The following is a 25895-nucleotide window of genomic DNA, read 5'->3' as shown; positions in this document are numbered from 1 at the left end:
TGTTTTTGTGATGTTGGAGGAAACCGGATTGCATGGAGAAAATGTATGCAGGCACGGGGTGAATACACAAGCAGGACCGAGGTTTGCTCCCCAGTCCTCCAAAATGTGACGCCAACACTTTAACCAGTGCTCCACGATGCCGTGACTGAGTCTCCAATCAACACATGTTTGTGAGATCTAGGATGAAACAGGAGTGCCCGGAGAAAACCCATGCAGGCACGTGAGAACATGCAAACTCCACACAGGAGGGACTGAGATTTGAACCCCAGTCCTCAGAACTGTGAGGCCAACACTCTGGCCAGTTTCGCCACAATGCCTGGCCATAAATAATTTAAGTAAATGTAGAAGTTGTTGCCACAAGATATATAAACACATGAGACCAAACAGAAAAGCCAATATGGAGCGGCAACAACCAAATATTTTCAAACAAGAGTTATAGGGTAATAAAAGTAACACATTCTGATGAAAGTCTTGAAGGCGCACAGATGAAATAGCGTGGGTATGTGGCATACTGACATACAGTTTCCTTTAAATCCATAGTTCATTTGAAATCATGCTTGGGGCAAATTAGATTTGCATTCTGCACTCAAGATGGGAGGAAAAATTTCCATGGCTGCAATCACTGCAATAACTTTGAGGATGAGTACAAATCGGAGAAAAACCTGAGGAAATAACTGTTGTTTTCATTTAAGATTTCAAGTCAAGAGCAGAGAGTGATGCCATGCGACAGCTTTCACTGAATTGGAATGATGATGTAACTGACGTCACTCTTCATTTCTCAGTCCCCTAAGATAAGGATAAATAGGATCACTGTTCAGTAAATAGACCAGATTGTTCCCTAGTCATGCTGGAAGGAGGATTTTGCCCATCTCTGGTCCCCTTCAAAAGGTTTATTTTTTCCCCAAATGAGGTTCTGAGTTTTTCCTTGGCCGATTGGGGGGGGGTTAAATTGTTGCCAAGAATAGCCAATTGTGGGCCTGTGAACCCCTTTGAGACACCTTTGTGATTAAGCACTCAACAAAACGTGACTTAACACAAGACGTATCCAACTCAAAGCTGCACGGAAAGGTCACACTTACATGTCGGTGCTTTCAGAGGGAGAGAAGATGATCATAGCGGCACTCCTGACACTACAATCATGTTTGACTGTTAAAAACTTTGACACTCAAGTCACAACTCAACAACAAGATAACAATAAAGCCTGAAGCACTCAGTTGTTTTCCTTGGTAGAATGATGTTTTATCTTAAGAGCTGCCCATTTGCCACAACTCATCACAGATTAGATGAGAATAGTTGTCCAATATGGCCCTTTTATTGTTCTTCGCCCTCCTCTTTGCTACATACTTGAGCTTGTCCAACTCTCGTCCAATCACTGACCGGGACCTTCATCACAACTTTGTTGATTTCACCAGTCTTAATGCTGCCCCAGAATCACACCATCAGAAAGGAGAGTGTGATGGCCATACAAAATGGGTAGAAGAAGATCCTCAGGACTCAATTGCAGTGGTGGTTAAAGAAGTTTTCATGTGAGGGATGGAAATAGGAAATAAATGTTGACAAATATTTTACAGTAGATCCTTTTGCATCTCGACTCTGACCTGATGGCAGGGTGAAAACTGTGGAAAGGTTAGACGAGAAGGAAAGGGTTGTTTTTTTTGTGGTGGGGGGAAGCATTTGTGGAGAACCAGGATATTTTCTGTAAACAAAAAGACGGAACTGCTGTAGCGTCGTATTGGCTTCAGCGAGTTGGTGGTGCTGGAAGTAATTTGTGTAACAAAGAAAAAAGGACATATTGCAGAGCGTAGATACTAAACAGAGGTGGTCCAATGAATCCGGAGGAACATCAGTAGTGACAGAAAGTCATATATTTGAGGTCCATGAAGTGAATGTAGCTGGGCAAATGATTTAAAGCAGCCATGGGGTTTGTGATGCCAATGGATACTAATCACACATGGATACTAATGTCTATATTATTGTTCGTTTCTATTGTTCATCTCAAGATCATGATTCAACCTAAATCAGTTACTTCAACTGTAAAACACAACCCTAAGCCACCATATCATACCAAAATGACTGAACTGCATTCATTGACTTTACTTGAGATATGAGCCAGACTGAAGGACACATTCATGTCATTGCTATTAATCTAGGCTTCAGAAGAGCTTCAGAAAACTCAGTGGAGTGGATCACTTGACGAGCTTCATGCTCAAGCAGGCCTTGTTGCATCACTTGCCATCATATGCCCAAGGTGAATTTCAAAAGAGAGGATAAAGACCTCATTTGTAGGCTTTGTGAAAGAAGGTATATATCACTACAAGACAGATAGCTAGCAAGGCAGACAATGGGCAGAAGGGATTGTATGAAAAAAGGATGTGCAAATTAGTGTTGGTATTTTTCATGATTAGAAGAACCAAAAGAAGAAGTGACTCATTTCATTGAAATCAGTGAATAGCTGCATGAGTGGGATGCAAGCACCTTTACCTAGCCTATTTCATAACATATACATATCCATCCATCCATTTTCTTATCCTTCCTATCACTTATCCTTACAAGGGTCGCGGGAGTGTTGAAGCCTATCCCAGCTGTCAACAGGCAGGAGGCAGGATACACCCCGAACATGATGGCAGCTAATCGCAGGGCACATCGAGACGAACAGGCACACTCACAATCACACCTAGAGGCAATTTAAGGTGTCCAATTAATATTGCATGTTTTTAGTATGAGGGAGGAAAGTGGAGTGCCTGAAGAAAACCCACATAGGCACGGGGAGTAACATGCACACCCCACGCAGGCAGGACTGGCATTGAACCCCACACTCCAGAACTGTGAGGCCAACACTTTACAGTTGCTCCACCATGCCACCTCCTGTCTGTTGACAGCTGAGATAGGCTCCAGAATTCCCCGCGACCCATGTGAGGATAAGCGGTAAAGAAAATGGATGGAGATAGATAGATATAGATAGATAGATAGATAGATAGATAGATAGATAGATAGATAGATAGATAGATAGATAGATAGATAGATAGATAGATATTTTTGGTTTGCAAAGGTGAGCTTACTAAATTTTTAGTCACATGTATGGCATGTAGTGTGTACCCCGCTTCCTGCCCAATGACAGCTGGGATAGGCTCCAGCACTCCCGTGACCGTTGTGAGGATAAGCGGCAAAGAAAATGGATGGATGGATGGATGGATGGATGGATGGTTGGATGGACAGCCTTTGCGTGTGGGTAAAACATACCTAATGTACAGCACATGTAGAAAATGGGCAAACTCCACAGAGAAAGGGCTTACTAGCTTGGATTTGAATGCAAACCGTAAAGTGTTAAAAACTGCTCTGTCATGGGCTCAAAACTGATTTGTTATGTATCATGGTTAACAACCGCTCAACTCATCTTTATTTAAAAGAGATGGGCACTTTGATTTATAATAAAAACAAACACCAATTTGATTAAAATAGGTGAACTTTTTTTTACCATTGACATTTAAAAAAATGATCAGTAAAAAAATATAAAATCAAGACCTCGTCTAAATTCACATCCATGTAGTGTTTACAGCTGACTTCCGTCACCCCCAAAGCAGCTCATATCATTCCCTCTACAAATAATTATGTTTGTTGTTCAGTCATCAGTCATATTTAATAAATACATATTTCACATTCTGCCAGGGTATGTACACTTATGAGCCCAACTGTCCATACGCAGCCATATGTACTCCTATCATATTGGAATGAAAATGTACACTACACTTTTCTCCAAACCTCTAGGTGGTGGTGGCATATTGAAATAAAAGTGTCCAACTTTTTATAACCTCTAGATATTGTTGTGAATTTTTAAAATGTGCAACCTCCCCGCATCCTCCCATATACTCATGTATAATGCGTACCTTGGACTTTTGACATTTTCGGGAAAACATGCACATTATACATGAGAAATTGCAGTAAGTGGAAAGAGGGTAAAAGTGATGTGAAAGCTTATCACGGTGGTGTAGTACATTAGTAAACTCATTTACATCCTCCAGATTTCAGCTATTATTAAAAATATTCGTTTTGATTTTATAAATGACTGTTGATTCAATGTGCATCTCTGCCTACCTCTCTGCTCCCGAGCCAGCATTGTCAAGATAACAAACACGTGCACTCATAAGTTGTTCTTCTATACCAGGGCAACCAATCAGATGTGAGCCAAATATGGACAAACCAGCTACAAAACTGGGTCAAACAGAAGCAGCCATCATATGGGCCTTTCCTGGACAATCATATGACAAAATTAAGGCGTTTTGTAAAATGAAATTTATGTCCATGTTCATGAGACAGTCGATGGCAGTCTAATTAGCCAAAATATGTAACCTGTGAATATGTCTTCAGAGCCAGTATGTGTCTGCCTTTACCCTCATCAAATTCATCAAAATTGTGTTAGACCAGCTGTCTACCTTGTGCCAGGTACTAGATGTGGTCTGACCAGGCATGAGCTAAAAGCAACTTTCTTCCACCAAATTGTTACTCCGCAAAGCAAATCTTCAAGAACACTCCCCCTGCTGTGCAGGAACACCCAACGTGGTGAAGACAAGTTTGTCAAATTGCCAAAAACGCAAAGCAAGCCTTGCACTTGCATAAAAATGAGGGTACACCGCCATTAGTGCTCCAGTGCAAGTGCTTGTAAAAAAAAAAAAAAAAAAAAATATATATATATATATATATATATATATATATATATATGGATAGATTTGAATTCCCTAAGTTCTAAAGTGAGATGGTCATAAGAATGAGCAATCTTATTTGAGACTGACAATTTATTTTTTACCTTGGCCATGTGATGGATAGAAGAAATTGAAAACAAAAGTGATTGACATTTATCCCAACAAGGCTGCCATATTGTATAAAGAGCAGTGTGTGCCTTCAGAGGAGACCTATATTTTCTCATTTGATCGTTCATTATTATCTAAAAGGTAGTAGACCTTTGGCATGAAAGAAGCAAATGAAGATATGTGATAAAGTTCATCTTAATGGCTGATCAATATTGATTTGTTTTATAATCTGAGAGCAATGAGGCATATGGCAGCCTATGTTGCTTTTAATAAGTCTGTTGCGATTGTCCTCTTCTTTGTCATGCTTATGACAGTGAGGTATTTTAAAACACTTTAAATCAATGAATTTAACATTTTTTTTGCACTATATTTTCTTTAAAGAATTTTAGTAAGATATATTTCTCTGCTATCTTTGTATTTAAGTGTTCTTTTTTCTTCATACTTACAAATGTACTGTTAATCTCATCAAGCACATTCAATTATCAATGTGAGTATAATCACCTATGAACTGGACTATATAAATACAGCTGCCTTTTGCCTTTTGCCAAAAAACCCCATGGCAGCAATTTGGGATGACTCCCCCCACTGACAAGACTTCATCACCCATTTTAGTCAAATGAGTTTATCAATGCAGCTGCTTGGAATGAATGATTTTCATCTGTGTGTACTAGAGATAATTCAACAATGGAATATCAAACTGCGGATGCAACTAACTGGATGGGAGACACAGGCCGGAAAAAAATAAAATACATATTAAATCACTGACATGAAGGCATGGAAAGAGGCTTCCAATGACAATGAGCAGTGTTTTGTTCATGCTGTAACTCTCAGCAAATGAGATATGATGGCAGAGTATATCTAAAAGCGGAGCATGTCAGACCTTGAACAGGATGGGTTACACCAGCAAAGTTCCCAGTAGATGCTGTTCATGTCAGCTAAGAACACAAAATTGAGGCAATTGAAAATTGGAAAATTGGCTAGTCTGAAGAGTCTGCTGCAACAAATGGAGGGGATGGTCAGAATCTAGCATAAATAACATGAAAGCATGAAATTATTAGACATCTTATCAGTGGTAAATAAAGGCTTCTTATACTAAGTAGTATAAGGCATTCATTTTCTGAGCCACTTATCCTCACAAGGGTCATGGGAGTGCTGGAGCCTTACCCAGCAATCTTTGGGCAGGGGATGGGGTACACTCTGAACTAGTTGCCAGCCAATTGCAGGGCACATAGACACAAAGAACCATTCATACTCGCATTCACACTGACGGGTAATTTGGAGTTGTCAATTAATGCATGTTTTGGGGATATGGGCGGAAACAAGACCAGAGTACCAGCAGAAAACTTACGCAGGCACGCGGAGAACATGCAAACGCCACACAGAAGGGGCTGGGATTTGGACCCCAGTTCCTAGAATTGTGAGGCAGATGTTCTAACCAGTGGAGGCAAGTATTCTCATGATATGTAATATTTTCTTGGTGCACCTTAGGGCTCATAATACTAAGTATTGCTCAAATATTATACCAACCTGTGTAGTGTTGCTGATCGCGTCCATGAACAAACTGAAACTTGTCTCTTTGACGCGTTCACTCTCCACAAATCGCCCTCCACAATGTCCATATCTCAACCCAAAATAATACCTTTGGGATGTGGTGCATAGATTATTCTCATCATTAAAGTGTACAATTACAAATCTGTGGCAACTAATACAGTATAGCAACCAAGGGCCAAAAGGGTCCAGAGTGCACCTAATAATCAAAATGAGAATAAATGAATAAGTTTCTTTTGGCTTGTCCCTTTCAGGGTCGCCACAGCACATATTTGTCTGGCACAAGTTTTACGCCGGATGCCCTTCCTGACGCAACATTTCTCAGGGAGTGGAGACCCTAGTGGGATACGAACCTGCACCCCCTGGTTTACCAAAGCATTGCTCTAACCACTGAGATTCAGGGCCTCCATTTCTCCCAAATAAGAATAAATGAATGAACAAACAAATTAGAAACATGTAGCAGAATAAATGATGAATTAGATTTTATTCTGACATTTTATTTTCCCATTTATGTTTAGCGCATGCAAAAGGAATTCTAGATGAACAAGAGGTCACCAACTCATATAAAATACCAAGCCACTTAATATTCCCTTGATATTTAAAAATGAAGTAAAATTCAAAATCATTCATAAAAAATAACTATTGTCTGCATCGCACCAAAAGATTAGAACTGCATTCTACCCCAATTTTATGTTAATTTTACATGATATTGTATCACTTTCAGGTTCGTACCCCAAAGAATTGCCAGCACTTTGGAAATTCCTTATTTTGACTATCACAAGACAAGAGCCTGAAATACAGTAATGTCTCAACTGATGTGAAAGCAACATTGAAATATATTTCTCTGCATGAGAATGTGTCGACCGAATGTGAGGAAAAAGAACAAAAACTAAAGGGTGGGGTGAGTTGGGTCATGTGGAGTGTGCTCCGGGAGTATGTGTGAACCCTCTTATGGGGTATGACCGGCGTCAAAGTTGTAAGTTGGATTCTTTTCCACTGAGGATTGGACGCCGCCAAGGCTGCACTTTGTCATGGATTCCCTTCATGACCTTTATGGACAGAATTTCTGAGTGCAGCCGCGTCACTGAGGGGTTCCCATTTGGAGACCTCAAAATTCCATCTGTGCTTTTTACAGATGATGTTGCTGTTGTGCAGTTCACAGCTGAGTGTGAAGCGGCTTGGATGAAAAACAACACCTCCAATCTGGGGCCATGCTACTTGGTTACAAAAGCATGGAGTGCCCTCTCTTGGTTGAGGAAGAAATTCTACCACAAATGGAGGAGTTCAAGATCAACAGGGGGATTGGTTCAGTGTCTGCAGTGATCCGGACTCTGTATCAGTCTGTCGTGATAAAAAAAGGAACTGAGACAAAGGAGAAATTCTCGGTTTATCAGTCGATTGATTGACCTATGATCATAAGCTTTAGGTCGTGAACGAAAAGAAAAGATAGCAGATATAATCAGCCAAAATTAAGTTCTTCATCAGGGTGTCCAAGCCACTGCTCCAAGCAGCCAGACGAGGTTGATCAGGCATCAGGTTAGGATGCACCATAGATGCCTCTCTTATGAGGTGTTCCAGGGAGATGCCCCCTGGAAGGAAGGCCCAAGGATGACCCAGAACAAGCTGGAGAGACAACATTTCCTGTCTGGGCTGGGAATAAGCAGATAAGTGGGAAAAAATGGATGGATGCATGCTTTCTATGTATATTTTATTGTAATATTTAGATAATTAGGCGGCATGGTGGAGCACCCGGTGAGAACATTGGGATCACAGTTCTGAGGACTAGGGTTCAAATCCTGTCCCCCCCTGTGTGGAGATTCCATATTCTCCCCATGGCTGCGTGAGTTTTGTCCGGGCACTCCGATTTCCTCACGTATCCCAAAAAATTAATTGGGGACTCTAAATTTCCCGTAGGTGTGATTGTGACTATGAATGGTTGTTTGTTCCTATGTGGCCTGTGATAGGCTGGTAACCAGTTCAGGTGTGCCCTGCCTCCTCTCCAATGACAGCTGGGATTAGCTCCAGCACTCCCACATCCATCGTGAGGATATGCAGGTCAGAAAATGGATGGATGGATGGATGGATTTAGATAATTAGCTTGGCCATGGTTATATAAAAGAACATTATTCAGCTTTGATACAATTATACCATACCACTTCTTCTTCTTTTCCTTTGGCTTGTCCCGTTAGGGGTCGCCACAGCGTACACTGAGCTATATGACACAATAGAGCACACTGTTGTGTTTTTTTTTTTTGTATATTAAACAAAGGAAAACTGGATCTACACATGTATCTCGTGAGTAAATCGTCGAGATTTACACGGAAAAGTTTGAAAGCGCAGAAAAGTCTGAACGCATACAAATACTTCGTTGCTGGATCTGTTCTTAATGAAGAGTAAATCCCACATCGCGATGGAGTCAGATTTCTTCAATACAAATACCAATATTTAAATAAATGACCCCTGGTTTTCCACAAACTCCCATTCATTAACTATGATTGGAAAAAAAAAAGACAGCGAGTTGGGTCCTCCATACACAAAGAATGTTGCGGCCACACATTGAACTTCTGTAAACCTCTGTGTGACCGAGAGTTTATTTTCTTTTTTAAAATACGCATTGGACTCATTTCAGAACAATGCATATAATAAAAAAAAAGTCAGTCAGAGAGAGGTTTACCGAAGATTATCGTGTGTCCGCAATGCGCTTCGTGTACGTTGGGGACGACACCCTGTCATTTTTTTTTTTTAAACACATTGTTCTCAAATGAGCCAACATGTCATTATAAATACCCCTGGGAATTTGAGAAGAATAATTCCTACCTGAAGTGAAGTGATCACTACACAGTCGTGTGTATTTCGTTGGGCAGCATCCATCACGTTTAATTGCCTAAATCCATTGATATTTTCTTGTCTTTTCAGCTGGTATTCCATAGAATGATCACTTTGAATATCTGTTTTGTCTTTTGTAACAACCAACAGCACAACAAGTCTCGGGCATTGTGAATATTCTCCTACGATTCAATGGGTCACTGTCGAGGAGCTTTTTTTGACCAGCAATATGCCGCCGTGAAAATGGTGATGTCACGTGCACAAGCTCTTAAGATTCCAGTTCAGCGACTCAATGTCACAATGTCAACGAAAGCTTCACATACACAATCTTTAGAAGTTTTTTTTCTTTTCTTGTTAGTGTATTTCCTCTGCTCTCCTGTGATTCCTCAACCATGTGATGACTGCTATTGAGGGGACAGTCTAGTGAATACAGAGAGACCGCAGATTATTGTGCCTACAGACTCAAATTATAACATCCACTACACATTTATACCGACCGCTGCAGTTCAGCAACAAAAAAAGCACAGCTTGACTGTGGGCATCACAAGTTTTTGTTGTGCAATTGGTTTTGTGTGGCCAAATAAAAAGTATCTAATGAACCAGTGAGGAGGCTTAGAGCCACAGTAGAGAACTAAGAAATAAAAGTAAAGCGGGAAGGACTGGCAATGTGTTCAAAGCAGGCCAAAGAGGGACAAGGCTGGACTCTCATGTGAGGATTAGTCAGAGCTGAAAAGAGCATGAATGCCTTTTTGTCACCCAGAAATGGGCACAATTGTCAAGACTGTTCTGGCAGTGAAAATGTGGTGGTGCTAGAAAAAAGGTGAGATAATTTCACTGGTGAATTGCAGCATTCGATGAGCTTCGAAGCAGACAAGTAAGAGGAAAGAAAAGGACAGAGGTACGACGGAACGAGGATGAAAAAAAATGATGCAGAGAGGAAAAAAAAAGACAAAAATGAGACCGCTGACAAATTGATTGATGAAAACACTCCTCTCATAGCATGTTTCAATCATTGTAAATGGTCAGCCCTTTGAGAATCCTCTTCCAGTGAAGCAGATAAAAACTCCAAAGATGAATAAATGGCAACAAGACCCATTGCAGCAAATGCTCGTGGAGACAAAAAAAAGGAGGACATGCTCTTTTAAAAAGTCTGCACTCAAGGGATGATAATAAATTCTAATAATTCGATACCTGATCATCCCTTAAAAGCTCTTGCCTACGGTGGAAATTTCCAGTTGTACTGCACTATGCCTGGATGGAAACACTTCAAATGTCATCCAAATGGCAGTGGCATGTTGTTATTTCTACACAGGGTATTTCCTCTGGTAATACAATTTTTTTTTCTCATTTTGGAGAAATCCATTAATTAGGGTTCTACCCAACTGTGTTTTTGCATTATACCTCATCACAATGAACCTTTATTTTTGTTGGAATGAGCCAATGTACAAAGGTGATGCACTGACACTTGGAATGGGTGAAATAAGGTTGCGTGAAGCACATGCATGAAGGAAAGGATGACAAATTCCCATCATAACTGCTGATTGTGCTCTCTGAGGTTTGTTCGCGAGTGGTCCACTGCCCATGTGCTTCATGTAATGCGGTGTCATGCGCACAACTCAGCGCACCTAATTTCAAACTGCACCACAATTTTCCACTTTCTTGTTAATCACAAGAAACCATTTATTTTGAATCTATAAGCGAGATAACAAAGGTAGGAAAGCAAAAATTATTCCTTAAAGCAAATGTGTCTGCACATACAGATTGTGTTTAATAATGTTTTCTGAGTGCTTATCTGTGAAGCAGCCTTTCCTTCTGATGTCTCTTTGATTTGATTTTACATTTAGTTTGTGTCATTCCAAACTCCAAATAAATCAGCAGGAAATCAAACCGGCTTCACTTGTGGCATTTTTTGAGGATAATTTTTGTTCAAATGTTTTCGGACTTGTGGGCAAAATACAGATGGCAGATGACCACCTGTGCAGTCATGGCCCCATCTGTACCAACACATCAAAGTATATTTACAGGTTCTTGGTAGAGTGGCTACACACCGTCGTATTGGGCATAAAATTGTTGCATGAAGCTTTTAGTGGTTCAAAGAAGACATTCGGTCTGGAGTGTCTCGAGGGTTTCACTTTACAGGCATAATTACCCGAGATTTACAATTCCATGACAAATAAATGAACATATTTGACTGAACCTGAGGGACTGAGGAAAATGTCATTAGCTTCAGGGTTTAAGACATGAGCAGGAGGTTACTTTCGGCTTGTCCCCTTCGGCATCGCCACAGCGTGTCATCTCAGATGAACGCACATATATGTTTGGCACAATTTTTATACCGGATGCCCTTCCTGACACAGCCCTTCTCAGGGAGTGGAGGCCCCAGTGGGATACAAACCCACAACCCCTGGTTTACAAAACCAGTGCTCTAACCACTGAGATACGGAGCCTTAGTTTAGGACCTCAGAGGGCACTTTTTAAATGAATGGTTTCACAGAACTTAATGTAAATTACTAACCAAACTGGCTATTAGCCTGTCACTTCAGTTTGATTCTATTAGAGGGAGATATAGTGATCTATCTGACAGATTAATAAATAGATATTTACCTGTCGTGTGGATCTGTCTGACAGATTGGTAGATCAGATGTATTGATAAGAGATTGATTTATGAGCCACTAATAGATTGACTACGCTAGGAGTTATTGTACTATTGCGCTGGGAAAAAAAAAACTGATTCTCCGACTCCCTTGATGAGATATTTACTCATTCTATTGTAGTTGGGGAAATTTTTTACCACTTCACGATGTTCAAACTGTGGTAAATTGAACTAGATGGAAATCAGGTCTCTATCAGAGCCCTATAGGAAAAAAAAAGATTCATAAAAGGCAAGGCTGTTAAGGCAACAAGCGTCTTTCTTGCATCATGTTCAAGTGCGTCTGTGTCTGTGCGTGCGTGTGTGTGCGCGTGTACGTGTGCGCGTGTGTGTGTGTTAGAGAAAGAAACAGGTGGAGGGTTATATAGATCGCACGTGACAATTAAAGGAAAAAAAGGATTATGCAAATGCACACAGTTGTTTTGTGCCTGGTTTTAATCTTGCAAATATAGGAACCGAACTAATCTGCCAGCGGAGTAGCTTTCAAATTGGATACATATCCAAAATAAAATAAATACTACAAACCAAAGAATATGCTATCATTGTAATCAACCCAATACTAAATCTTCTTCTTCTTTTCCTTTCGGCTTGTCCCGTTAGGGGTCGCCACAGCGTGTCATCTTTTGCCATCTTAGCCTATCTCCTGCATCTTCCTCTCTAACCCCAACTGCCCTCATGTCTTCCCTCACCACATCCATAAACCTTCTCTTTGGTCTTCCTCTCGCTCTTTTGCCTGGGAGCGCCATCCTCAGCATCCTTCTACCAATATACTCACTCTCTCGCCTCTGAACATGTCCAAACCATCGAAGTCTGCTCTCTCGAATCTTGTCTCCAAAACATCCAGCTTTGGCTGTCCCTCTAATGAGCTCATTTCTAATCCTATCCAACCTGCTCACTCCGAGCGAGAACCTCAACATCTTCATTTCTGCCACCTCCAGTTCAGATTCCTGTTGTTTCTTCAGTGCCACTGTCTCTAATCCGTACATCATGGCCGGCCTCACCACTGTTTTGTAAACTTTGCCCTTCATCCTAGCAGACACTCTTCTGTCACATAACACACCAGACACCTTTCGCCAGCTGTTCCAACCTGCTTGGACCCGTTTCTTCACTTCCTGACCACACTCTCCATTGCTCTGTATTGTTGACCCCAAGTATTTGAAGTCGTCCACCCTCGCTATCTCTTCTCCCTGTAGCCTCACTCTTCCCCCTCTACTTTCTCATTCACGCACATATATTCTGTTTTACTTCGGCTAATCTTCATTCCTCTCCTTTCCAGTGCATGTCTCCATCTTTCCAATTGTTCCTCTGCATGCTCCCTGCTTTCACTGCATATGACAATATCATCTGCGAACATCATGGTCCAAGGGGATTCCAGTCTAACCTCATCTGTCAGCCTATCCATTACCACTGCAAACAGGAAGGGGCTCAGAGCTGATCCCTGATGCAGTCCCACCTCCACCTTAAATTCCTCTGTCACACCTAAGGCACACCTCACCATTGTTCTGCTGCCATCATACATGTCCTGTACTATTTTAACATACTTCTCTGCCACACCAGACTTACGCATGCAGTACCACAGTTCCTCTCTTGGTACTCTGTCATAGGCTTTCTCTAGATCCACAAAGACACAATGTAGCTCCTGCTGACCTTCTCTGTACTTTTCCACGAGCATCCTCAAGGCAAATAATGCATCTGTGGTACTCTTTCTAGGCATGAAACCATACTGTTGCTCGCAGATACTTACTTCTGTCCTGAGTCTAGCCTCCACTACTCTTTCCCATAACTTCATTGTGTGGCTCATCAACTTTATTCCTCTATAGTTCCCACAGCTCTGAACATCCCCTTTGTTCTTAAAAATGGGAACTAGAACACTTTTCCTCCATTCTTCAGGCATCTTTTCGCCCGCTAGTATTCTGTTGAATAAGTTGGTCAAAAACTCCACAGCCATCTCTCCAAATTGCTTCCATACCTCTACCGGTATGTCATCAGGACCAACTGCCTTTCCAGTTTTCATCCTTTGTAGTGCCTTTCTGACTTCCCCCTTAGTAATCATTTCCACTTCCTGGTCCTTCACTCTTGCCTCTTCAACTCTTCCTTCTCTCTCATTTTCTTCATTCATCAACTTCTCAAAGTATTCTTTCCATCTATTTAGTACACTACCGGTACCAGTCAACACATTTCCATCTCTATCCTTAATCACCCTGACCTGCTGCACATCCTTCCCATCTCTATCCCTCTGTCTGGCCAACCTGTAGAGATCCTTTTCTCCTTCTTTCGTGTCCAACCTGGTGTACATGTCTTCATATGCCTCTTGTTTAGCCTTTGCCACCTCTACCTTTGCCCTACGTCGCATCTCGATGTACTCCTTTTGCCTCTCCTCAGTCCTCTCAGTATCCCACTTCTTCTTCGCTAATCTCTTTCCTTGTATGACTCCCTGTATTTTGGGGTTCCACCACCAAGTCTCCTTCTCCCCTTTCCTACCAGATGACACACCAAGTACTCTCCTGCCTGTCTCTCTGATCACCTTGGCTGTCGTCGTCCAGTCTTCCGGGAGCTTCGGTTGTCCATCGAGAGCCTGTCTCACCTCTTTCCGGAAGGCTGCACAACATTCTTCCTTTTTCAGCTTCCACCACATGGTTCTCTGCTCTACCTTTGTCTTCTTAATCTTCCTACCCACCACCAGAATCATCCTACATACTACCATCCTATGTTGTCGAGCTACACTCTCCCCTACCACTACTTTACAGTCAGTAACCTCCTTCAGATTACATCGTCTGCACAAAATATAATCTACCTGCGTGGTTCTACCTCCGCTCTTGTAGGTCACTATATGTTCCTCCCTCTTCTGGAAATAAGTGTTCACTACAGCCATCTCCATCCTTTTTGCAAAGTCCACCACCATCTGCCCTTCAAAGTTCCTTTCCTGGATGCCGTACTTACCCATCACTTCTTCATCGCCCCTGTTTCCTTTACCAATATGTCCATTACAATCTGCACCAATCACAACTCTCTCGCTGTCTGGGATGCTCAGAACTACTTCATCTAGTTCCTTCCAGAATTTCTCTTTCAACTCTTGGTCACATCCTACCTGTGGTGCATAGCCGCTAACCACATTATACATAACACCCTCAATTTCAAATTTTAGTCTCATCACTCGATCTGATACTCTTTTCACCTCCAAGACATTCTTAGCCAGCTCTTCCTTTAAAATAACCCCTACTCCATTCTCTTCCCATCTACTCCGTGGTAGAATAATTTAAACCCTGCTCCCAAACTTCTAGCCTTACTACCTTTCCACCTGCTCTCTTGGATGCACAGAATATCAACCTTTCTCCTAATCATCATGTCAACCAACTCCTGTGCTTTTCCTGTCATAGTCCCAACATTCAAAGTCCCTACACTCAGTTGTAGGCTCTGTGCATTCCTCTTTTTCTTCGGACGCTGGATCCGGTTTCCTCCTCTTCTTTGTCAACCCAATAGTAAATATGTTAAGTAGAAAAAATGACTATGTTAACACTAAAGATCCTTTACAAGGTCCCTGGTTCATATTGCTGTATCAATTCATTTGATTATTTAGAATACAATTTAACTTTGCTCCATTTCAGGAGCAACTGCTGCTAGTAACAATCACACCTATAAATGAGACTGCTCTTATGATCGGTCTAGTCATATTTCCATTTTTTTCTGATAATAATTAGTCCCAAATGTAATTGGGCATTGTGAGTTTTGGGATCAATCTAGGGTGTGCTCTACATCTCACTTGAAGATCGCTGGGATTCTGCTCAGGAATACCTGTGACCCAAATGAGGGTAAGTGGTATTGAAAATGGATGGATTGATGGAATATAAAATTGATGGCTTCAAGAAGGCATTTGATTATATATGCACCTCATGCATTTTTAACACTGTTTCACTGCTGGTCACATGGTAACAGCTAGCTGCTCAATGTACAGTTTAATAAGTGATGAATAAAGAGTTGACTTGAGGAATATGTTTTACAAATAAAAATATGTGAAACTGAGTCAACAAATGTTTAATGTATGAGAGGGAAAGTAATATTTGTTGGTACTTTTGGAATAATTTTTTTTTTCCAAAACAGATTAATCACAGGCAGCATTGTGGATCAGTTGGGGTCCCAAATTTGATTCAACCTTTACATTATGCGAAATTGTGGTGCATAAGTAAAGTTTTGGGCGACTTGTATGTTTAGAGTCTGTGAAACCAAGTCAAGCAGGAAAGCAAAAAGATAAGGGTGAAGGTTAATGATGGTGGCATGTGTGATTCTGTTTTTTGTTTCACTAAGTTGAAGTAGAGGAATGAAACAGAATTCTGTACTATACATTTATGACAATTCATAACAGCAACAAATCAAAAACGAGTACAGTACTTCTACAATAGCCAGGGAGTGACGTTGGTTTCTCGAAATAGTTGACCATTAACATAAAGTTTGTCCATGACAAACCATGCCTTTGCCTTTGTCTCAGAAATTCTTCATCAGTGCCTATGAAGTTTTACGCTTCTCATTGATTTCCTTGGGGAACTGATCGTTTATTCCAAACGGAGTTGATTTAAACTCCCAACCTTTGGACAAACACTTTCTGCAGAAAGTTTTAAAACTTTGTGATGATAGGATGAGGTCGATTTCCTCAACAAAGGCTCCTAATTAGTGGACTCGATGAAAAGTAATCTTGTCGACTGTATCTTAAAAGGCCACTGTCATGAAATGGATGATTTTTAGTATGTGATTAATGAAAAAACGGCAGCCAATATGATTTTGACATATGCAGCTTTTTGTAACTCCCGCCATGAAAATCCTCTCGAGGGATTTGTTTTCGAGAAGAAGCAGGAAGTGACGTAAAGGACAGAAGCGCCCCCAAGAGGACTCGTTTGTTTCCATTAATTTTACCTCCGGGAAGGTACTGTAACTCGTTGTTCCTTCGTGTTAGCCAAAATGCCGGCTCGTTGCATTGCTGGACATTGCGTGAACACTCGGGATGGATTTTCCCTTGATAAGTTTCCAAGAGACCCCATTCATCATGAAAAATAGATTAACGGGTGCAGAGGACGAGAGCTTCGTGGGTTCCAAATGACAGGTAGGTGTGTATACAGCTGCTAAAAAAAAATAGTAGCTTGGGGCGGACCACGTAATCGGTCTGTCATAACGTAACAAAAGATCCGCATACCAAATGTGTCGATGTGCGCGTCGGATGGCGTCGGGCTGCTGCATCGCTTCGCCAGCAAACCCTGCGCTTCGGGCTCACGGACGGCGGCAGCTCTGAAGAACGCAGCACCAATCCCTCACTCAGCCACGTGCAATGACAACGCAGTCAGTAAAGCACCCCGGCTCGACGGTCTTATTCATCGCGTACTGTGGTTGCTATGAACGACCCCCTAAAGCAGCATGGCTCGGCTCCGTTATAAGCCACCACGGCGCCGAAAATGAGCTGCACCGGCTGAGGTGCCGCGTTAGCCGGTCACGGCTTCGGCGAAAGCTGCACGTCGGGCTTGCGGACGGCGGAGGCTCTGAAGAATGCAGCCAACAATGCCTCACTCAGCCGCCTGCGGCGACAAAGCAGTAAAGCGCCCCGGTTCGACGGTGTTGTTGTATTAACAAACCCCTAAAGGAGCACGGCTCGGCTCCGTGATCAGCCACCTTGGCGCTGAAAATTAGCCACACCGGCCGGCTGCGATGAGCCGCGATGGCTCACCTCTGCCGCAGAAGTGGATCGGACGGGGAGGCGGTTTGGCCGTGATTACATATCCTCTGAATTTGGCTCGAAACAATAGTGTAATATTGCCCTGGTAACTTCACTTCGAAAAGAGGTTCCGTGTGAGAATGTGCGCGTTTGTCTCCCATAGTTAGGGTGCACCTTGTGTTTTCATTGGTGAATGTCCAGGTGATGTCACAGACAGAGGATGCAGCCAGTATGGCGACCACTTGGATGTCGTAGAATGACACTTCTGCAACTTTGCGCATGGATGACGCGCTCTCCGCTCATATTTATTTTTTCATATAGACATTGGAGTGAATAATGTTACATGTATTTTTCATTACAATATCTATTTTAGAATGTTTATCGGGATGACACTTGACCTTTAAGTGCAGACATAATGAACTTTTTAATAATGATTTTCAGGGTCTTCAGAAGCATTTTCTGGGATAGTGGAGAAGATGAGGTTGTGACTCATACTTCTTAATTAAATATCCAGTGTAGTTTATTTCAAAGGTTTATCTTCCAATGCAAGAATTTGTAACTGCGCAAAACCTGACATGTTTGACCGAAGTGCTGTATTATCTCATTTTGACTCCCTCACTTGCTATTATGTAAAATGGGGAGCTTGTGAGAAGCGCTGAGGTTCTCGACTGATGTCTGTCTCGTTGGCATCAGTCTTTGCTGTAGAGATGACGTGTGGTACTCTGGAAGTTACCGTTGCTAGCAAAGCTTGCTGAAGAGATGGGAAAAATAACGAAAAGAACATCCGCTTTTGAAATAAACTTGCAAGAAGAAATATTCTTTCTTGTAATTGTTTTTTTTTTCAATCTACCCAAAAAGCACCATCCTGTTTTCTCTTCGGAAGATCACATGAACGTTGTAACAGCATGTTCATCAGGGTCCTGGCCTATAGCTGCAATTATAAACACAATATTGAAAATGTTTTGATTTTGTAGAAATTTTCTACAAATTTTGTTTTCTGGACTAGTGACTTTTTGGAGTCCTATTTGGGCCTATAAAAACACATTTTCTTGTGCATTTCCTTTACATGTGAGTTTGTTTTATTTATTATTTATTCAGTACCATAGTATTTATTGATTTTGTCTTATTTTTATCTTCTGTTATGCTGCCTAGTTCTACAGCCTGTATGTTTTAGAAAAGTAATACAGCACGTTTTTTAACACTGTTGTTTTTAAATGTGCGCTGTAAATACATTTGGAGTGAATAGGGAACGATTCACTGAAAACGTCATTTTAAACATAAGTTTCGTAAGACTGCTCTCTTAGACAGCACATAGAGGATTGTGAAAAGTAGCTTCTACAAGTCTTAGCGTCCTAGTTATAAAGATATGCATGACCTTGAGTAATAGCAATAAGTGATATTTCAGGCTACAACCAATCCTACCATCAACCTAACAAGGGATAATGACATCAAGTGTTTGATGTTCTACCGTTTGGAAACTGTCAATCAAGAGTACGATGGAAATTGAAAAGAATCTCACTCTCTCTATCGATCTCTCTCTCTCTCTCACTCTCTCTCTCTCTCTCTCTCTCTCTCACACACACACACACACCACACACACACACACACTGGACCTTGCTGTACAAGGGATGCAAACCTGGAGCAGACAAAAATCTGTCAGACGGTTCAGAGGATGTTGGAATTGTGATGGACAGAACATAGGTCCTGACCGCACTTAGTAACTTTCCAAAAGCTTGCGCCATGCTCATTGGTTTGAGAGATGCAGTGTATCGTGCTCAGGTACATTTCTGAAGCCTTTTAGAAACTTTTCATTGAGCTAGATTGTTCAAAGTGTTCCCTGACATTGGGCAGCATTTAAGAGTGAGCTGCTTGCTAAGGAGAGGGACCCTTTAAATGTGCTGGAGTGCTCAATAGTTCTATGCAGCATGAGATAAATCTTCACGTCTTGTTCACATAACTGGAGCGCACAGAGAAAACCCATGGGGAGAACATACAAACTTCACACAGGCATTGATGAGATTTGAACCCCGGTCTTCAAAACTGTGAAGCCAAGGCTCTCAATTTCACATATTATTTTTACATAATTTGGGCTTCCAGCTCATGAAAAACACAAAATCCTGAATTAAAAAAAAATACTGTGAAGAAATTTCTGTTGAAAACGAAAAGTATTTGTCTTTGTTATTTCGTATTTTACAGAAACAGTGTGGCTTTCCTCCAGGCACTCCAGTTTCCTCCTACATCCAAAAAATCATGCATTCATTGAAGACTCTAATTTGCCCTTAGGTGTGATTGTGAGTGCGACTGTTGTCTGTTTCCATGTTTTCCTGTGATTGGTTGGTAACCAGTTCAGCCACCTTGCCTCCTGCTCATAGATCGCTGGGATAGGCTCCAACATTCCGGTGACCCTCATGTGGCTCAGAAAATGGATGGATGTTCCAAATATATCCATCCATCCATTTTCTTTCCTGCTTATCCTCACAGTTGTCAATGGGCAGGAGGCAGGGTACACCCTGAACTGGTTGCCAGCCAATCACAGGGCACATTGAGACAAACAGCCGCACTCACAATCACACCTCGGGGCAATTTAGGGTCTCCAATGAACGCATGATTTTTTGGATGTAGGAGGAAACTGGAGTGCCTGGAGAAAACCCATGCAGGCACGGGGAGAACATGCAAACTCCACACAGGCAGGTCCGGGATTGAACTCGGGACCTCAGAAATATGAGGCCGACGCTTTCCAGCTGAGTCGCCGTTCCACCGTTGCAAATATATGTGCAAACAAATTTGAAAAAATAAGTGTTTCTCTGTTGCTTCAATGCAAATTGGGATTTGTGAAAGGAATCCTATTGAATAAATCCTACATCCAAAATGACAAAACTTGACAATCAATAACATTAGGTGGATTATTAAGTCACTCAGATCAATATATTTTATTTTTTTTTATTTTTATTATCCAAATGGAAACCTCACTCATAAAATGTGTTTTGGCTAGTCAATATCATAGAGATTTTAAGTAAATAGAAATTAATTTCCCCTATAAAATTAGTTAATAGAGGTTCATTTTACTTCATAAATTAGTACGTTAATCACTCAGGTATTTGGTACATTGATATGTTATTTTCAAAAACCTCGTAAATAAGTATTATTTTCCTGTCAGATGTAGTATGGAAATCTAAAAAAAAAAAAAATGTTTGTAAAATATATGTAGTCAGTGGAGATTACAGGGAGATAGTGAAGTGAGTTCCAGAGATAAGGGACAGACAGACAGTACAGCTGAATGCCAAAACAAAATGACAAGAGGCTAGATGGTTTGGAGATACAGTGAGGAGCAATGAAGGAAGAAGCAGAGGAAATCCAGGACATTTATTCTGAGTGAGACTTTTGAAACTGTTGTACCCCTAAAATGTCCACACAGGATGTAAAGTGCACAGGTTATTGGAATCATCTGAGAGTTGTTAGAAAGGTTCTGTCCATCAAGTATTCATTAATTGGTTCCTTCATGCCCTGTTGAGTCTGGTGAAATGGAAAGGGCGGGACTAATAAATACCTGATTAGGTTTACTATGTGACAAAATGGTTTCATCTAATTTTTGTCATACAATGGACTGAAAAACATATATTGCAAAATGAATGGGATAGAAATCGAATACAAATAATACTGATAATGAAGACAGAATGTTAATAATCTGTCTATGAACAAAACAAACAACAAGCTACATATTTACACAAAGCTTTCCAGACAGTACCTGGAATAGGAATACGAATACTCAGATATAAACTTCTTGGAAGAGTTCCATATTTAAGACTCTTAATAAATCAACATGGCCACTTAATGCAGTGAGGTAGTAGCTGTTTAATATAACGGTGCAGGCCAAAAACTGACAGCTATAAGAAGACAATTTAATATGAGTTATGCTAGTACTATATTGGTTTTGCATTTAAAGTGAAAGATCCAAGGATAAAGAAAAAGTGAAAGGGTGAGGAGGTTAAAGGGAAGGCTCAGCCTGTGACTGACTGATTAAAATGACATTCTATGTGTAAGATGTGATGTTGTAGGAAGATTTCAAATCCTCTCCTCCACACTCAGCCACCACCCTTAATCGACAGGATTTATCAGCCTAATGTAGGTCACTGTACCTCTAAAATGCCACTGAAGACGGCTTAGCTGAAGTGCATGTAAAGCAGAATGAAAGAAGTAATGAGGTGAAAGATTCTCTTCAGTGCTCGTCCTTAAGGTCGAATATCAGCAGGAGATTTCACGCAAACATTTTGGGGATAGTTCAATAGTCCATTAATTCTAACAATTCTTTCTTTCTCTTTGAAAAAACCAAAAACAGTTACTTCATTATACACGGCGTAAGACTGGAAATGAAGGACAGGATGCACACAATGTTGTTGTATTCACACCATAAAACAGGTATCCTGAAAGTTGAATAAATTGGTACTGACTAATAAATAAATATATGTATTAAATATATTACTTTGTTGCAATTGGACAGTCTCGTCACGGGCTGTTGCTGCCAAGCCACTCCCACATCGCGGTGGCAACAGACCTCCTGGCAAACCACGCTCATGCCGCAGTAGCAACTGACCCGCTGCCGAGCCAAGCCTACCTCGTGGTAGCAACAGACTCGCTGCTGAGACACGCTCACGTCGTGGTGGCAACAGACTTCCTGGAGAACCATGGTAACGTCGTTGTAGCAACCGACCCGCTACCGAGCCAAGCCCACATCGCGGTGGCGATAGACTTCCTGGCGAACCACGCTCATGCCGCGGAAGCAACCAACCCGCTACCGAGCCAAGCTCACGACTGATTTCCTGGCAAACGACGCTTACGTCACAGTAGTAACCGACCCACAACTGAGCCAAACGCAAGTCGCAGAGGCGAGCTCAAGCTGAAATTGCGGTGGTAAGTGAGCCGCCACCAAGGTACGCTTCTGGATCCTGTCTTTAGCTAGTGATTCTGTTTTGTCAGACTGCTACATGTATGTAGCATGTATGTATGTACTGTATGATCCTGTTTCAGGAATAAAACCAATTCGAACACTATGCCGTTCGCTGGATGTCCTGCATTTGGGTCCGCCACCTCACCGCTGGTTCATGACACACATCACCATTGTTCTGCTGCCGTCATACATATCCTGTCCTATTCTAATATATTTCTCCACCACACCAGACTTATGCATGCAGTACCACAGTTTCGCTCTTGGTACTCTGTAATAGGCTTTCTCTAGATCCACAAAGTCACAATGTAGCTCCTTCTGACCTTCTCTGTACTTTTCTATGAGCATCCTCAAGGCAAATAATGCACCTGTGGCACTCTTTCTAGGCATGAAACCATACTGTTGCTCTCAGACACTTCTGTCCTGAGTCTAGCCTCCACTACTTTTCCATAGCTTCATTGGGTGGCTCATCAACTTTGTTTCTCTATAGTTTCCACAGCTTTGGACATCGTATTTATTCTTAAAAATGGGAACTAGCACATTTTTCCTCAATTCTTAAGGTATCTTCTCACCCACTAGTATTCTGTTGAATAAGTTGGTCAAAATCTCCACAGCCACCTCTCCAAGTTGCTTCCATACCTCCACAGTAGGGTGAATCTGGTCCCCCGACATCTTTCAAAATCAACAAACTTTTTTTGTAGGTGAGGTTCATCATGTAGGAGCTGCGTTTCAAATTTGAATGAAATGGAATCGTGCTTAGGGATTCCTCATAGAGATCGAATTTTTCGAAATTAGTCGGATTTTGGTAAAGAATAGTCAATCAGCAATGTGGGCATTTTCCGGAAATATTTTTCTAAGCTATCGTCGAGCGGCGTCGAGAACGTCAGGACATTCCCCGGAACGTTCAGAAGCACTCATGAAATCCTTGAGCAGGTTGACCTCTGAGCCCTAGTTGGTGTTTACCTCTCAGTTAACACAAAGTCATTGAACTGTCAACATGGCTGCTGCGAAGGATGCGGCTGCCAACATTGCTGAGAGAATCCATACGGACTGGGTTCCTCCCCGACCAGCAGCAATTCACTGGGATGGCAAACTAATGGAGACGTTACCTGATAAATACGCAAAGGATGATCGTCTTCCCGTGTTGATTTCGGGCGTGGGTGGGATCAAATTGCTCGGTGTTCCTGCCCTTCCTGGAAAGTCTTCGGAAAGAAATGGAGATCTTCTTTCTAATGTTACGCTCGATCTAACAGAGACATGGAACTGTAGTGGCAATATTTCAGCTATGGTATTTGATACCACCAGTCCTAATACGGGACATCTCACAGCTAGCTGCATTTGCATCCAAGAAAACCTCGGGAAAGCTCTGTTGTGGTGCGCCTGTCAAAGACATGTGGGGGGAATCTTACTCACGAAGGCTTGGGATGCTCTGGGTGTGTAAGTATTGAAAAGCAAAGACGTGTCAGTGTTTACGAAATTCAGGGACAGGTACTCCGAACTGGATTTGACTGCTGAGCTGACGAGAGACAGCAGTTTGGATCCTTTTATGCTGGAGCAGCGACATCACGTAATTAAACTTCTGACAACCATCAAGACAGGTACTGGTGACCCCAACTCGGCTGCTGTGAACTTGTTACCTCGAGGCGACTGCCGAGAACTGCTAGACTTGGTTTTAGTTTACCTAGGACAGGACAATACATCCAACTTTCAGAAACCCGGTGCGACACACAAAGCTCGCTAGATGGCGAAACTTTTGTATGTGATCAAAATGATTCTTTTAAGAAATTCTGTCGCCGATTTGAAGGATAGACTCTTATCAAAGTCTGTCATGGATAAAGTTGCAAGATTTGTGACTTTTGTGATGCATATTTATGTCGTGGTCGTTCATGTGTTCAATTAGCTCGGAAGCGCCGATCAATGATTTACAATTGGCTAAAAATTTGACAAAATTTGTGAATATTGATCCAGTGATAGCTAAAGCTGTTTTGAAGGGGTTCGTGAATCTCTACTGGTACTTGGTGCCAGAAATGGTTCCGCTCAGTCTCTTCAGTGACAGTCTCAACAAGACAGAGAAATGTGAAATAGCGGAAACAATTATCTTAATACCAAAGAAACCACATGACGAGAGTTGGCATGGGACTGGTTACGGGAAACCAATTTTCCCCTGTTTTGACCCTGAACATACAAAGTTGAAAGATTTGTGTTCATGCGATTCGTGGAAATTCTTTGAATTACTTGATATAGACACTATATTTTCTTCATGAAGATCCTGAACAATGGCAGTCAATGGAAACCTACCGAAAACATCAATCTGCCGTCCGAAACCTGAGGGTGACTAACGACAGCGCCGAGAGAGGTGTACAACTAGCTGCCGAATTTCTAAAATCCGCTAAAATAGAAAAAAAATACCAAAATATTTTGCAAGTTGTGAAAAATGACAGGAAAGCTGTACCAACCCAATGGAAGAAAATGAAGACTGGAATTGAAAATTTGTATTTTAATTTTTAGACTGTAGACAAACTGAGAAAAATGTAACATTTTACTATTGCAGCGTTCTGTAGGTACATTTCAGGATGTATGTTTAGAATGATGGATGTTCATTTGAATAAATATTCCTTTTGGCTATTTTTTTATGAATAACACAGATATTTTATTATTTGCAGTCCACTGATGCGAGTAGAAATGTAGGCTTTAATGTGTCAATTTGATTGATGCAATGTTGAGATTTCCATCGCGATGAGGAACCCCTAAACATTGAAATATTTCATCCGAATTTCACCATTTTACTTTTAATATCAAGCCTCACGCTAGAAAAAACATTGAGTTCAAAAGACTCAAGTTTTCAAAATCAAGGGGATACAGAGTCACCCTACTCCACAGGTATGTCATCAGGTCCAACTGCCTTTCAATTTTTCATCCTTTTTAGTCCCTAACTTAGTCCTTACTAGTCACTGCCACTTCCTGGTCCTCCCCACTTGCCTCTTCTACTCTTCCTTCTCTCGCAAAACATTCTTACCTCTATTTAACACACTACTGGCCCCAGTTAACACATTTCCATCTCTATCCTTAATCACATGCCTACATCATATGCCTCTTGTTTATCCTTTGCCACCTATAGCTTTGCCCTGAGTCACATCTCAATGTATTCTTTTTGCCTCTTCTCAGTCCTCTCAGTGCCCCACTTCTTCACTAATCTCTTTCCTTGTATGACTTCCTGTATTTTAGGGTTCCACCACTAAGTCTCCTTCTCCCCTTTCCTACCACAAAACACACGAAGTACTCTTCTGACTTTCTCTCTGATCACCCTGTCTGTTGTAGTTTAGTCTTCCAGGAGCTCCTCCTGTCCACCGAGAGCCTGTCGCACCTCTTTTCAAAAGGCCGCAGGACATTCTTCCTTTTTCTTCTTCCACCACATGGGTCTCTGCTCCA

The 25895-nt window shown here is 41.5% G+C and overlaps 1 non-coding gene across 1 annotated transcript; it reads right to left on the bottom strand.

Annotated features, from left to right (window-relative positions):
• Positions 1-11553: 11553 nt before the first annotated feature.
• trnat-ugu (transfer RNA threonine (anticodon UGU)) lies at positions 11554-11626 on the bottom strand. The gene has a single exon. It is a non-coding gene; the product is annotated as a tRNA-Thr (tRNA).
• Positions 11627-25895: the final 14269 nt, after the last annotated feature.

This window comes from Syngnathoides biaculeatus, chromosome 8, assembly GCF_019802595.1.
Source record: "Syngnathoides biaculeatus isolate LvHL_M chromosome 8, ASM1980259v1, whole genome shotgun sequence".
In the NCBI taxonomy this organism is placed as follows: Eukaryota; Metazoa; Chordata; class Actinopteri; order Syngnathiformes; family Syngnathidae; genus Syngnathoides; species Syngnathoides biaculeatus.
The sequence above is the reverse complement of the archived record's forward strand: the minus strand, read 5'-3'. Positions and strand labels throughout refer to the sequence as shown.